At 36.9% G+C, this 16,288-nt stretch overlaps 1 pseudogene; it reads right to left on the reverse strand.

The window, feature by feature from the left end:
- Positions 1-14,061: 14,061 nt before the first annotated feature.
- LOC107627366 (microtubule-associated protein 70-5-like) lies at positions 14,062-15,203 on the reverse strand (annotated as a pseudogene).
- Positions 15,204-16,288: the final 1,085 nt, after the last annotated feature.

Raw genomic sequence — 16,288 nt, forward strand, 5'->3', positions numbered from 1 at the left:
AAATGATCCTTCCTGGTGGCTGTATTGAGCCTTCTGTAGTCAATACACATACGCTACCCTATAACTGTTCTTGTAGGTACCAGTTCATTCTTTTCATTATGAACCACTGTCATTCCTCCCTTCTTAGGGACAACATGGACAGGGCTCACCCAGGGGCTATCAGAAATAGGATAGATAATCACAGCCTCTAGTAACTTAGTGACCTCTTTCTGCACCACCTCCTTCATGGCGGAATTTAGCCGCCTCTGTCGCTGAACCACTGGCTTAGCATCATCCTCCAATAGGATCTTGTGCATGCATCTGGCTGGGCTAATGCCCTTAAGATCACTTATGGACCACCGAAGAGCTGTCTTGTGTGTCCTTAGCACCTGAATTAGTGCTTTCTCTTCCTGTGGCCCTAAAGCAGAGCTTATGATTAAAGGAAAAGTATCACCTTCTGCCAGAAATGCATATTTCAGGGATGGTGGTAGTGGTTTGAGCTCGGGTTTAGGAGGTTTCTCCTCTTCCTGAGGAGTTTTCAGAGGTTCTTTTATTTCCGCTGGTTCCTCCAGATCAGGCTGAACATCTTTAAAAATGTCCTCTAGCTCTGATTCGAGATCTCAGTCATATGGACCTCTTCCACCAGGGAGTCAATAATATCAACGCCCAGGCAGTCATCTGATGTGTCTGGATGTTGCATAGCTTTGACAACATTCAACTTAAACTCATCCTCATTGACTCTCAGGGTTATCTCCCCTTTTTGGACGTCAATGAGGGTTCGTCCAGTTGCTAGGAATGGTCTTCCTAGAATGAGAGTTGCACTCTTGTACTCCTCCATTTCCAGCACTACAAAGTCAGTAGGGAATGCAAATGGCCCAACCTTGACAATCATGTCCTCAATTATGCCTGATGGGTATTTAATGGAGCCATCAGCAAGTTGAAGACAGATCCGGGTTGGTTTGACCTCTTCAGTCAAGCCAAGCTTTCTGATAGTGGATGCAGGGATTAGGTTGATGCTTGCCCCAAGATCACATAGAGCTGTCTTGGTGCAGTTACCCTCTAATATGCATGGTATTATAAAGCTCCGGGGATCTTTAAGCTTTTCTGGGAAGCTTTTCAGAATGACTGCACTGCATTCTTCAGTGAGGAGAACTCTTTCAGTTTCTCTCCAATCCTTCTTATGACTCAAGATATCTTTCATGAACTTGGCATAAGAGGGTATTTGCTCAAGTGCCTCTGCAAATAGAATCTTTATTTCAAGAGTCCTGAGATAGTCTGCAAAGCGGGCAAATTGCTTATCCTGCTCCTCTTTGCGGAGTTTTTGAGGATAAGGCATCTTGGCTTTGTATTCCTCAACCTTAGTTACTACAGGTTTATTTCCTGCAGAGGTTGGTTGAGAAGCCTTCTTGAGGGATTTATTATCAGCACTTGCAGGTGTCTGATCCCTCACTGGCATTTGAAAGCCAGGGTTGGAAGCTGGAGTGGCGTTAGACGCCAACTCCTCATCTGTTCCTGGCGTCTGAACGCCAGAACTGTGCTTCCTTTGGGCGTTCAACGCCAGTTCCTTGCTTGGTTCTGGCGTTAAACGCCAATCTTGAGCATGGTTTGGGCGTTCAGCGCCAGCCTTCCACCCAATTTCTGGCGTTTTAGCACCAGAATTATTTTTCCCTGGGCTCTTACTGTCCTCAGATGGAATTTGGGTAGTTTGCTCATTTCTTGGCTTCCTGCTGCCTTGAGGTGGGGCATTTAATATTTTCCCACTTCTTAATTGAACTGCTTGGCATTCTTCTGTTATTTGTTTTGACAGCTGCTGCTTTGTTTGCTTTAATTGTTCTTCCATATTTATATTAGCCATCCTTGTCTCTTGTAGTCTCTCCTTGAATTCGGCTAACTGTTTTGTTAGAAAATCCAATTGCTGATTGAATTCAGCAGTTTGTTCTGCAGGATTGAGTTCAGCAGTTACTATTTAACCTCTTCTTTCATGGAAGGGTTACTGCTTAGGTACAGATGCTGATTTCTAGGAACTGTATCAATGAGCTCTTGAGCTTCTTCAATTGTCTTTCTCATGTGGATAGATCCACCAGCTGAGTAATCTAAAGAAAGCTGAGCCCTTTCTGTAAGCCCATAATAGAAGATGTCTAACTGAACCCACTCTGAAAACATTTCAGAGGGGCATTTTCGTAGCATCTCTCTGTATCTCTCCCAGGCATCATAAAGAGATTCATTATCTCCTTGTTTAAAGCCTTGGATGTCCAGCCTTAACTGTGTCATCCGTTTTGGAGGAAAGTATTGATTTAGGAATTTTTCTGTCAGCTGTTTCCATGTCCTTATGCTAGCCTTAGGTTGGTTATTTAACCACCTCTTGGCTTGGTCTTTTACAGCAAATGGAAACAGTAATAATCTGTAGACATCCTGATCTACTTTCTTATCATGTACTGTGTCAGCAATTTGTAAAAACTGTGCCAGAAACTCTGTAGGTTCTTCCTGTGGAAGACCGGAATACTGGCAGCTTTGCTGTACCATGATAATGAGCTGAGGATTCAACTCAAAGCTACTGACTCCAATGGAGGGTATGCAGATACTACTCCCATATGAAGCAGTAGAGGGGTTAGCATATGACCCCAGAGTCTTTCTGGACTATTCATTTCCACTTAGATCCATGATGGAGAAAGGGAGATGATGTAAAATAAAAAAAATTATTTTTATTTATTTATTTATTTCGAAAATGAAATAAATTAAAATAAAATAAATAAAAATGGTTGAAAATTTTCGAAAAAATGAGGAGAGAGAAAGTGGTTAGGAAGTTTTGAAAAGAATATGATGATTTTTGAAAAAGGTTTTAAATTTTGAAATAAAAATATGAATTTTAAAGGTAAATTTCGAAAATTTGCTTTAAAATAGAGAGAAAAGATATTTTTGAATTTACAGAGGAGAGAGAAAAACAATAAGATAGCACAAGATTTAAAATTTTTATATCTAATGCTCCTTGTTTTTGAAAATTTTGGAGGGAAAACACCAAGGAACACCAAACTTAAAAATTTTAAGATCAAGACACAAAGAAAACTCAAGAACACTTTGAAGACTCACAAGAACACAAGAACATGAAGAAAGAACACCAAACTTAAAATTTTTAGAAAACCAAACTAAAATTTTCGAAAACCAAAGGGAAATCAACAAGAAAACACCAAACTTAAAGTTTGGCACAAAATTTAATAGAGAAATTATTATTATTATTTTTTTTAAAAAAAAGAAGATTTTGAAAAGAGTATACCAAATTGCCACGAACTTAGACCAACGCTCTAGCCAATTGGGCAGTAAATGTAACACTTGTTTTGAAGAAGTATTATTTTAAATAACTAAGAATGAAAGAAATATTTTTTTTTTGAAAACTAATGTTTTGAAAAGGCACAGGAAAACAAGAAAAATCACAAAACAAGAAAAACCAGAGATCAAACAAGAAAAAGTCAATAAATAAAAAAAAAATTTCGAAAAAATTTTTTTTTTGAAAGATAAAATAAGGATTCTAAAATTTTAACCAAAAACAATAATAAGAGACTCTAAACCAAAAAGCAAAAATTTTTCCTAATCTAAGCAACAAAATAAACCATCAGTTGTTCAAACACGAACAATCTCCGGCAACGGCGCCAAAAACTTGGTGCACGAATTATAAATCACACTTTTTACAACTCGTACCACTAACCAGCAAGTGCACTGGGTCGTCCAAGTAATACCTTACGTGAGTAAGGGTCGATCCCACGGAGATTGTTGGCTTGAAGCAATCTATGGTTACCTTGTAACTCTTAGTCAGGAAAACAATAAAACAATTCACTTATCAAATTTGATTGCAAGGAATAAAAGGGCATGAAATAAATACTTGTTACTCAATAATGGAGAATATGTTGGGGTTTTGGAGATGCTTTGTCTTCTTTATTTCAGTTTTTCTCTTGTACTCCTCTTCACACACGCAAGGCTCCTTCCATGGCAAGCTGTATGTAAGGTGTCACCGTTGTTAATGGCTACTTCCCGTCCTCTCAGTGAAAATGGTCCAAATGCTCTGTCACAGCACGACTAATCATCTGTTGGTTCTCGATCATGTCGGAATAGAATCCCTTGATTCTTTTGCGTCTGTCACTATGCCCAACAATCGCGAGTTTGAAGCTTGTCACAGCCATTCAATCCTTGAATCCTACTCGGAATACCACAGACAAGGTTTAGACTTTCTAGATTCTCATGAATGTCGCCATCAATTCTAGCTTATACCACGAAGATTCTGATTAAGAAATCTAAGAGATACTCATTCAATCTGATGTAGAACGGAGGTGGTTGTTAGGCACACGTTCATGCATTGAGAAAGGTGATGAGTGTCACGGATCATCACCTTCTTCATAGTGAAGCGTGAATAAACATCTTAGATAGGAATAAGCATGTTTGAATGGAAAACAGAGATAATTGCATTAATTCATCAAGACACTGCAGAGCTCCTCACCCCCAACAATGGAGTTTAGAGACTCATGCTGCCAAAAGGTACAAATTTCAGATCTAAAAATGTCATGAGGTATCAAAATAAATCTCTAAAAGTTGTTTAAATACTAAACTAGTAACCTAGGTTTACAGAAAATGAGTAAACTATGATAGATAGTGCAGAAATCCACTTCTGGGGCCCACTTGGTGTGTGCTGGGGCTGAGACCAAAGCTTCTCACGTGCTTGGGCTGTTTTGGGCGTTCAACGCCAGGTTGTAACCTGTTTCTGGCGTTGAACTCCAACTTGTAACTTGTTTCTGGCGCTGGACGCCAGACTGCAACATGGAACTGGCGTTGAACGCCAGTTTACATCGTCAATCCTTGAGTAAAGTATGGACTATTATATATTGCTGGAAAGCCCTGGATGTCTACTTTCCAACGCAATTAATAACGTGACATTTGGAGTTATGTAGCTCCATAAAATCCACTTTGAGTGCAGGCAGGTCAGAATCCAACAATATCAGCAGTCCTTTTTCAGCCTGAATCAGATTTTTGCTCAGCTCCCTCAATTTCAGCCAGAAAATACCTGAAATCACAGAAAAATACCCAAAATCATAGTAAAGTCCAGAAATGTGATTTTTTAATTAAAAACTAATAAAAATATACTAAAAACCAACTAAATCATACTAAAACCTAAGTAAAAACAATGCCAAAAAGCGTATAAATTATCCACTCATCAGTTTTTCTGTGATTTCAGGTATTTTCTGGCTGAAATTGAGGGACTTGAGCAAAAATCAGATTCAGAGGTTGAAGAAGGACTGCAGATGCTGCTGGATTCTGACCTCCATGCATTCAAAGTGGATTTTCTGGAGCTACAGAACTCCAAATGGCGCGCTCTCAATTGCGTTGGAAAGTAGACATCTAGGGCTTTCCATAAATATATAATAGTCCATACTTTGCCCGAGTTTAGATGACGCAAACTGGTGTTCAAATCCAGTTCCATGTTGCATTCTGGAGTTAAACGCCAGAAACAGGTTGCAAAGTGGAGTTAAACGCCAGAAACAGGTTACAAACTGGCGTTCAACTCCAAGAGAAGCCTCTACACGTGCTCAATGCTCAGCCCAAGTACGCACCAAGTGGGCCCCCGAAGTGGATTTCTGCATCATTTACTCATTTCTGTAAACCCTAGTAACTAGTCTGATATAAATAGGACCTTTTACTATTGTATTAGACATCTTTGATCAGTTTTATGCTATCTTAGACCTTTATGGGGGTTGGCCACTCGGCCATGCCTGGACCTTGCTCTTATGTATTTTCAACGGTAGAGTTTCTACACACCATAGATTAAGGTGTGGAGCTCTGCTATTCCTCATGAATTAATACAAAGTACTATCATTTTTCTATTCAATTCAAGCTTATTCCAATTCTAAGATATTCATTCGCACTTCAATATGAATGTGATGATCGTGACAGTCATCATCATTCCCAACCTATGAACGCGTGCCTGACAGCCACTTCCGTTCTACCTTAGATTGAATGAATATCTCTGGGATTTCTTAATCAGAGTCTTCGTGGTATAAGTTAGAATCCATGGACGGCCATTCTTGAGATCCGAAAAGTCTAAACCTTGTCTGTGGTATTCCGAGTAGGATCTGGGAAGGGATGGCTGCGACGAGCTTCAAACTCGCAAGTGCTGAGTGGTATGCAAAATTGCTACTCAGATTAGGTTGTAAAATTATTTGTTTGTTCTTTCCCTGGCAATGGCACCAAAAACGGATGCACAGAACCATGGTCCAAATATAACTTCACAACTTCGCATAACTAACCAGCAATTGCACTGGGTCGTCCAAGTAATAAAACCTTACGTGAGTAAGGGTCGATCCCATGGAGATTGTTGGTATGAAGCAAGCTATGGTCACCATGTAAATCTCAGTCAGGCGGATATCAAATGGTTATGGAGTTTTCGAATAATAATAAATAAACAGAAAATAAAGATAGAAATACTTATGTAATTCATTGGTGAGAATTTCAGATAAGCATATAGAGATGCTTTCGTTCCTCTGAATCTCAACTTTCCCGCTGTCTTCATCCAATCAGTCTTACTCCTTTCCATGGCTGGCTTTATGTAAGGATATCACCGTTATCAATGGCTACTTTTCATCCTCTCTGTGAAAATGGTCCCGATGCGCTGTCACTGCATGGCTAATCATCTGGAGGCATCACCGTTGTCAATGGCTGCATCCTATCCTCTTGTGAAAAGGGTCCAAATGCTCTGTCACAGCACGACTAATCATCTGAGGTTCTCGATCATACTGGAATAGGATTCACTCCTTTTGCGTCTGTCACTACGACCAGCACTCGCGAGTTTGAAGTTCGTCACAGTCATTCAATCCCAGAGTCCTACTCGGAATACCACAGACAAGGTTTAGACTTTCCGGATTCTCATGAATGCCGCCATCAATCTAGCTTATACCACAAAGATTCTGATTAAGAGATCCAAGAGATAATCATCCAATCTAAGGTGGAACGGAAGTGGTTGTCAGGCACACGTTCGTGGGGGAATGATGATGATTGTCACGTTCATCACATTCATGTTGAAGTGCGAATGAATATCTTAGAAGCGGAATAAGTTGAATTGAATAGAAAAACAGTAGTACTTTGCATTAATTCATGAGGAACAGCAGAGCTCCACACCTTAATCTATGGAGTGCAGAAACTCTACCATTTGAAAATACATAAGTGCAAGGTTCAGGCATGGCCGAATGGCCAGCCCCCATGATCTAAGAACCAGACGTCCCAAGATGTCAAATACAATAGCAAAAAGTCCTATTTATACTAAACTAGTTACTAGGGTTTACAGAAATAAGTAATTGATGCATAAATCCACTTCCGGGGCCCACTTGGTGTGTGCTTGGGCTGAGCTTTAGCTTTTCACGTGCAGAGGCTCCTTTTGGAGTTGAACACCTGGTTGTAACGTGTTTCTGGCGTTCAACTCTGGTTTGTGATGTGTTTCTGGCGTTTAACTCCAGGCTGCAGCGTAGAACTGGCGTTCAACGCCCTTTTGCGTCGTCTAAACTCGGCCAAAGTATGGACTATTATATATTGCTGGAAAGCCCTGGATGTCTACTTTCCAACGCAATTGAAAGCGTACCATTTTGAGTTCTGTAGCTCCAGAAAATCCACTTTGAGTGTGCTTAAGAACTCTGGGCACCTCTAACTGGGGACTCTAGCAAAGCTGAGTCACAATCTGAAAAGGTTCACCCAGTTATGTGTCCGTGGCATTTATGTATCCGGTGGTAATACTGGAAAACAAAATGCTAAGGGTCACGACCAAGATTCATAAAGTAGCTGTGTTCAAGAATCAAAAAGAAATTAACTAGGAAAATCAATAACATTATCTGAATTTCTGAGTTCCTAAAGAGGCCAACAATTCTGAACTCCAATTGATAGAGAGATGCGAAAACTATTCAGAGGCAAAAAGCTACTAGTCCCGCTCATCTAATTAAAACTAATCTTCATTGATATTTTTGAAATTTATTGTATTTTCTCTTCTTTTTATCTTATTTTGTTTTTGGTTGCTTGGGGACAAGCAACAATTTAAGTTTGGTGTTGTGATGAGCTGATAATTTATACACTTTTTGGCATTGTTTTTAGGTAGTTTTTAGTATATTTTAGTTACTTTTTATTATAATTTTATTATTTTTTATGCAAAAATCACATTTCTAGACTTTACTATGAGTTTGTGTGTTTTTCTATAATTTCAGGTATTTTCTGGCTGAAATTGAGGGACCTGAGCAAAAATCTGATTCAAAGGCTGAGAAAGGACTGCAGATGCTGTTGGATTCTGACCTCCCTGCACTCAAACGCATTTTTCTGGAGCTACAGAAGTCTAATTGGCGCGCTCTCAATTGGGCTGGAAAGCTAACATCTTGGGCTTTCTAGAAATATATAATAGTCCATACTTTTCCCGAGATTTGATGGCCCAAACTAGCGTTAAACTCCAGCTAGAGACCCTTTTTTGGAGTAAAACGCCGAAACTGGCACCAAAACTGGAGTTGAACGCCCAAACTGGCACCCAAGCTGGCGTTTAACTCCAAGAATGACCTATGCACGTGAAAGTTTCAAAGCTCAGCCCAAACACTCACCAAGTGGGCCCCGGAAGTGGATTTATGCACTATTTGCACTTAGTTACTCATTTTCTGTAAACCTATGTTACTAGTTTAGTATAAAAACTACTTTTAGAGATTCATTTTGGGAGGATGACATTTTACATCTCATATTGTATCTTCTACGGCATGAGTCTCTAAACCCCATAGGTGGGGGTGAGGAGCTCTGCTGTGTCTCAATGGATTAATGTAATTACTATTGTTTTCTATTCGATCACGCTTGATTCTGTTCTAAGATACTCACTCGTACTTCAATATAAAGAATATGATGATCCGTGACACTCATAATCATTCTCAAATTTATGAACGCGTGCTTGACAACCACTCCCGTTCTATCTGAGCTCAACGTAGTCATTGGGCGACAGCTAGAGTGCGTATCTCTAGGGTTTCTAACCCATGAGTTTGACTTGCATCTCCTGACAATAGAGCATTCAAACCCATGAGATCAGAACCTTCGTGGTAGAGGCTAAAACCAATTGGCAGCATTCCTGAGATCTGGAAAGTCTAAACCTTGTCTGTGGTATTCCGAGTAGGATCTAGGACGGGATGACTGTGACGAGCTTCAAACTCACGAATGTTGGGTGCGGTGACAATGTGAAAAAGGATAGAGAGATTCTATTCCGACACAAGTGAGAACCGACAGATGATTAGCCGTGCGGTAGCTGTGCCTGGTATTTTTCATCCGAGACGAGAGATCCGACAGTTGATTAGCCGTACAGAAACCGTACCTGGACCATTTTCACTGAGAGGACGGATGGTAGCCATTGACAACGGTGATCCACCAACATACAGCTTGCCATGGAAGGAAGCCATGCGTGTTTGGAGAAGAAGACAGTAGGAAAGCAGAGATTCAGACGACAGAGCATCTTCGGAACCTCAACCTGTTCCTCATTACTGAATCACAAGTATCATTCATTTCATGTTATTTACTTTTCATAAGCAAAATCATTTATATCATTTGAATCTTCTGACTAAGATTTACAAGATAACCATAGCTTGGTTCAAGCCGGCAATCTCCGTGGGATCGACCCTTACTCACGTAAGGTATTACTTAGACGACCTAGTGCACTTGCTGGTGAGTTGTACCGGAGTTGTGAAAAGTGTGATCACAATTCTGTGCACCAATGCACCATGGCACAGGCTCTTGGATGTGCTCTGTGAGTACTTTCAAGACTAATGTAAAAAGGTATGGAGTTAAGGATGATCCCTAGTGTAATCTTTTACCAATAGGAAATTCTTCTATCACACTACCTTGAGACTTCACACTAGTTGTGGCCCCATCATACATGTCTTTAATTGCACAAATATATGCTATCCTTACTCTCCTCTTTTCTAAAACCTTTCATAAGACCTCCCTTGGCACCCTATCGTACGCTTTTTTCAAATCAATAAACGCTATATGTAGATCCCTTTTATTACTACGATACCTCTCCATCATCCTTCTTAACAGGTATGTCGCTTCGGTCGTGGATCTGTCTGGCATAAATCCAAATTGGTTGTCTGTTACTCGTGTCTCTTTTCTCAACCTCCGTTCTATCACCCTTTACCATTAATTCATGGTATGGCTCATGAGCTTGATCCCTTTATAGTTTTCGCAACTTTGTATATACCCCTTATTCTTGTAGATAGGTACCAAGGTGCTCTTTCTCCACTCATCAGGCATCTTCTTTGACCTTAAAATTTCATTAAAAAGCTTGGTTAACCAGTTGATGCCTTTTCCTCCAAGGCCCTTCCAAACCTCAATTAGGATATTATCAGGTCCTACTACCCTGCCATTTTTCATTTGATTTAGACCCTCTTTTACCTCAAACTCTCAAATCCTTCGATAGTAGTTAAAGTTTTGATCTTCTTACCTTGTGCATAACCGACCAAGGCTCGGAAGAGTCTTATGTCCTTCATTAAATAACTCGTAGAAGTAGGTCTTCCACCTTTCATTAATCTTATCCTCTTGAGCCAGCACCTCTCCATCCTTATCTTTTATGCACTTAACCTGATCTAAATCTCTCGTTTTTCTTTCACAGCTCGTTGCGATTCTATATATATCTTTTTCTCCTTATTTCGTTTCTAAAGACTAGTAGAGACCTTCATATGCTCTTGTTCTTGCTTTACTTACAGCCACTTTTGTCTCTTTCTTAGCCGCCTTATATTTTTCCCAATCATCTGCATTGCGACATAAAGACCACTCTTTAAAGCACTCCCTTTTTATCTTTATCTTTTCTTGTACAGTCGCATCCACCACTAGGACTCCTTGTCTCTTGGTCCTATTCCTTTAGATTCACCAAAATTTTCTTTTGTTGTTCTTCTAATAACTTCTGCCATCTCCCTCCACATCTCTTATGCGCTTCCATTCCCGTCCCACTTTGCCTCTTCTTCTACCCATCTTAGAAAGCTTCTTTTTTCCTCACCTTTTATCCGCCACCACTTCAACTTTGGGTTTTTTGTATAATGTCTTTTCCTCTACTTTTGCTTAATGCAAAAATCCATGATGAGCATCCTATGTTGTGTTGTCAAACTCTCTCCTGGGATAATTTTACAATTAATGCAAAATTTTTGGCCGACCCTCCTCAACAAGAAGAAGTCAATTTGAGAGCTTGTCATGCCACTCTTAGAGGATATAAGATGTTTGTATCTCTTTTTAAAATATGTATTTGCAATGAGAAGGTCAAAGGTTGAGGAAAAGTCCAAAATAGTTTTACCCTCGGCATTGATCACCCCGAAACCATGGCCTCCGTGAATACTTGCATATCCAGTCACTTCTCTTCCAACATGGCCATTTAAATTTCCTTCTTAAGAAAATATTATCTACCGAAGGTATGTCTTGGAAAATTCTCTAGATCCTCCCAAAACCTTATCTTGTGTTGTTCGTCCGAACCCACTTGCGGTGCATAGGCGCTAATCACATGAAAAGCACCTCCCTCCGCTACAAGTTTGATAGAGATGATCCGATCTCCCACCCTCTTGACATCCACTACGTCCTTCTTCCACTGCTTATCCACAATAATACCAACCTCATTCCTATTCTTCACCTTTCCTGTATACCAGAGTTTGAGATCGGAAGTATCCAACTCCCTAACCTTCGCACCAACCCATCTTAATTATCCTCTAATTTCAAAAAGGCACAACAATAATTGCCATTATTATTACTCTATGTTAATTATAAAATTATTTATTCTAAAAATTTAAATTTAATCCTCTTTTAGACTTAAATAAGAGTACTTGTGCAAAAATTTTTTCTTTTGTTTTCGCCATATTTGAATTCTTTAAATTTGTTTTAGAAGAATAGGAGCAACAAATATTAAATTATAAATCTTTTAATCATAAAAATTCTTATACCATATCACAAAATCAGTTATTTAAAAAATTTAAGTTATTAGATAAAAACAAATAAGTGGTTATGCATCTAAAACTCTATACTAAAAATAAAAGGAAAAGCAAACAAACAAAATATAAACATAATTAAATCACCAAAAAAATATAGACAAAATGCTATATAGTCTATGCAATTGAAAAAAAATGAAATTAGCATATTATTAAACAAGGAAAAAGTATGAAAAAAAGGCTCCAACATTGGTAAGAAATTTAATTATAAGTTCATTTTGGCTAATTTGGTTGACCTAGTATCTAGGTAATTCAAAATTTTTTAGTTAAAATGGCTAACACTCATATTTTTTTATAATTAAAATAATAATTTATTGTTTCGTAAGAGTTGAGACCAAATATTAGGATATGTGGAGTAAAAATAGAGGAAGAAGTTTAGAAGATTATTTTCATACTATAAAAATAAAGAAAATTTAATGGATAAATTTTTTTATTATCACTAGAAGTAAAATAAATGACTGCTAATATTATAAGAAAAACGTTAAATACCGTCGGATTTACTGTCAGATTAATTGTTTATCGTCAGATTTTGCTGTCCGCCGATAACTTACAACTTTTAAAATGCTTTTGGATATCTATCTTTTGTTAGATTTTTGATGTTTCTATATCCGAAAGTGATGTGTTCTTCTTTATTATAATTAAAAAAATTTTAGATAATCTTTTATAATGATTTTGTATGTTTCTTTTTGTTATGTTTTTGGTGTTTTTTTTTATATTTTTGTGGTTGTTTTTTATTATATAGTTTGAATATTTGTTTTTTTTATATTTTTAATTTTGATGTTTCTTTTTTTTTTTTCAGATTTTGAATGATTTTTTTAAATAGTTTTAGATGTTTTTTTTCTTAATTTTTGGATGTTCTTTTTTCCAATAATCTAACCATTTGATATATTATTGACTTGGTATGATGATATATTTGAAGTTCTTTATAGTTGAAAGTTGTATATGTTGGTCACTGAATAGGAAGAGAAAAGTTTTTATAGAAAATGGAAGTGCCATATCAAAATTGAAGGATCAAATAACGTGGAATAAATATCTAACATGGTGATCAATATCAATTTTTCGTATGAACTCTTGATGATCCCATGAAGTTTTTGTATTTATATATTATTTCGAATCAAGCCCATGTTTTCATCTAAAACAATCGTGTAAACATGCATGAACATATATTGATGGTAAGACTAATATCTAACTAATTATTAAAGCATTTATATGTTAAATTAATAAAATTTGAATGTTTTTTAATATTATATATATTCTCATAATTATCGAGAAGATTCACAACTAGAAAATTACTTAATACAGACAGATTTATAGACAGATTTAGTCTTTATTACAGACAGATTTTTTGTACCGACGAAATTACCGACGAATTTTGTCCCTCTGTAAAAGCCTCGTCGAAAATTATTTACCGACGGATTTTTTTTGTCGGAAAATTACCAACGGATTTTTACCAGTTACCGACGGATTTTTCCTCGGTAAATTCTCCCATCCATTTCCCTGAAATGTCAAACTTTCCGACGGATTTTCCGTCGATAATTACAGATGAATTTTCCGACGAATTTTTCGTCGGTAATTACAGATAGATTTTCTGATGGATTTTCCGTCTATAATTACAGACAAATTGTTCGACGAATTTTCCGTCGGTAATTGGCAACAGATTTTTTGACAGATTTTTCGTCTGTAATTGAAACTTTGGAAAATCATCCCAACTGAATACAGACAGAAAATCCGTCTGTAAATCCATCAGTAAAGTAAAATAAATTTTTTTTAGATTTTTCTATTGCAAAATAAACTTGTTTTAATACAAAATAAATATATATTTAATACAAATTTTTATCTAATTTGTATTCGAATATTTATAATATTTTAAAAAATAAACAAATTCATCGTATTATCAAACTAAAAAAAAGTACTATAAACAAGCAAGTCGATATGATTCAAAACATAAACAAAGTGTATTGATCATCAACTATAATTTCCAGTATATTGTTCAACCATATTAAAACTATCAGTTATAGTCTTCAGTGTCATCTTCATCCTCATCATCATCATAGTCCTCATCCGAACCATACTAAAACTATACCAAGTCCATTTTTGCCCTTGCTAGCTCCCTCTCCAATGTTTTCTTCTCCTCCAGCATAATGATGCAACTCCAAGTTACGACACATACTAACCAATCAGATATTATATGAGAAAATGAGTTCAAGATATGCCTACTAGCAACTCAGAAATCTGCCGTTGGTAATCATGAATGGCATTAGCAGTTGCTCCGCTTGCTAAGATGGTTTCCTTGAGTTCTTGAATGGTTTTGCTAAGCTTTTCAACTTCCAAAATCTTTTGGCGGTGTGTTTTCTCTAGGATTTTGTTTTTCTCCTGTTTATGGCAGCTGTTAGTTAACTGCATTTCAGTTCACAACAGAAAAAAAAATGTGAGAAAGGATAGAGATTCTTGCCTGACAAATCTCAATCTGTCTCTTCAAATCCATGTTCTGATTTTGAACTTCCTCAACAATTAGAGCGTTCTCTAGTGCACTTTGCAAAATCTTCTCTGCTTCTAGCAGTGCTGACTCTTTCGACTTTGTGAGTCATTCCAAAGCTTTCTTATCTTCCTGTAGTGCTGTAATCTATGAAGCCAAAAGCATGTTACATTGTTACTATTTTTATTATTATTATTATTATCAGTAAGTAAAGTTCATACATTAAATTAATTATTTGACAAATGCATCCTTGCTGGGAGTTGCATTATTTGTACCTCATTCTTGTATATTTTAATCTCAGCTTCAAATGGAGCAATGATGCTGTCAATTGGGAGAGAATCATCATCCTTTTGATTTGCATGTACCCTTCTAAGAGTTGCTTCTACCGCATATTGTGTAGCCAATGCACATTTCTTTTCATCTCTCAGTTTCTTCATTTCTAGATTCTGCATGGCAATAGATTTAAAAACATGCATTTAGATATACTTCATTGTCAATTGATTAAGGAACTATTTTAATTAACTATCCGATGTTTATTAATTAAGCTTCCATTTACTAGCTGAAACCCTAAACCACAAATACTAATGTTCAACATTGTGAAAACAACAACTATCCCCAGCAATAAGACCACTACTAATTATTAGAACTATCCCATCTCACCGGGCAAGCACACCATAGAAAAGTTTCATGATCATAGAAAGATATACCTTAACAAATGATGCAGTATACCCATTGAGCTGCATAATTTGCTCTGTTTCCACAAAATTTATGGCATACCTATGTAGTATACCTAGAATGAATCCTTTTTGTTTCTCCTACTCAATAATTGCATTTAATATTTATCAACTCTATATTGCTCCTAATAGTTCGAGACTGGGTTAAATTTTGCAATACCTCAAGTTAATATACTTCTTATAGTAGGACATTTTTCCACCACATCTATCTCTGTGGTCGCACAAGCATTTGTCATTACCATGGATATTGTCTTCAAACTCAAGTACCCTAGCCTAAACCATTAGTAATCTCATCAATTATTTTCCTTCTTATACTGCCAAGTATTAAGTATTCAGTACAACTTTAATCATCAGCATATCCTAAATCCTAATACATAAAGCAGTTACAAAATTCTAGTAATCTTCCATCATTGCTTTCATTATCACCACCTAATTAACCACTCCATTAATTTGTATCCTAATAGAGTCTGATTCATTAAGCAAGAAAGATCACATCTACTTGCTATATTTATGATACACATGCACAGTCACGTTGGAAATGAATAGAACTATTTCTGGCGGATTTGGATAAAAGAAACTATATTCTTAAGCCTCAAAATACCATTTCTTCTTGTGCATCTCGTAGCAATTAAAGTGACATTAATAGTCTCTTTCCCAATGGCTGCTTGAAAGTAATGAAAACCTAATTACTTATTAAGGTCAACCCTGAAAGATGGTTGAGTGAAATACAAACAGTTGAAATAGTTAAATAAACAAACAAAATATTGTTGTCAAAACAATGAAAGATGGTTGAGTGACATACAAACAATTGAAATAGTTAAATGAACAAACAAAAATATATTTTTGTTAGATAACAATAACAGCAAACAAAATAATGATACAACACGGGGAAATCAAATAAGGATACAACCTTGGACTACTGGGAGTAAGTATGGGTCTAACTGCAAGAACAAGACCATACACTTATTAGTTAGTAATATAACAATAATAAGTACAGAATAAACATGGAAGAAATTGAACAGAAAATTTTTCCACAGATCCACCTTATTATCAATGAGCACTTCCAACATATAATTGTTCCCAAAGAAAGCGAG

Source organism: Arachis ipaensis, chromosome B2, assembly GCF_059453495.1.
Source record: "Arachis ipaensis isolate K30076 ecotype BB chromosome B2, ASM5945349v1, whole genome shotgun sequence".
Classification (NCBI taxonomy): domain Eukaryota; kingdom Viridiplantae; phylum Streptophyta; class Magnoliopsida; order Fabales; family Fabaceae; genus Arachis; species Arachis ipaensis.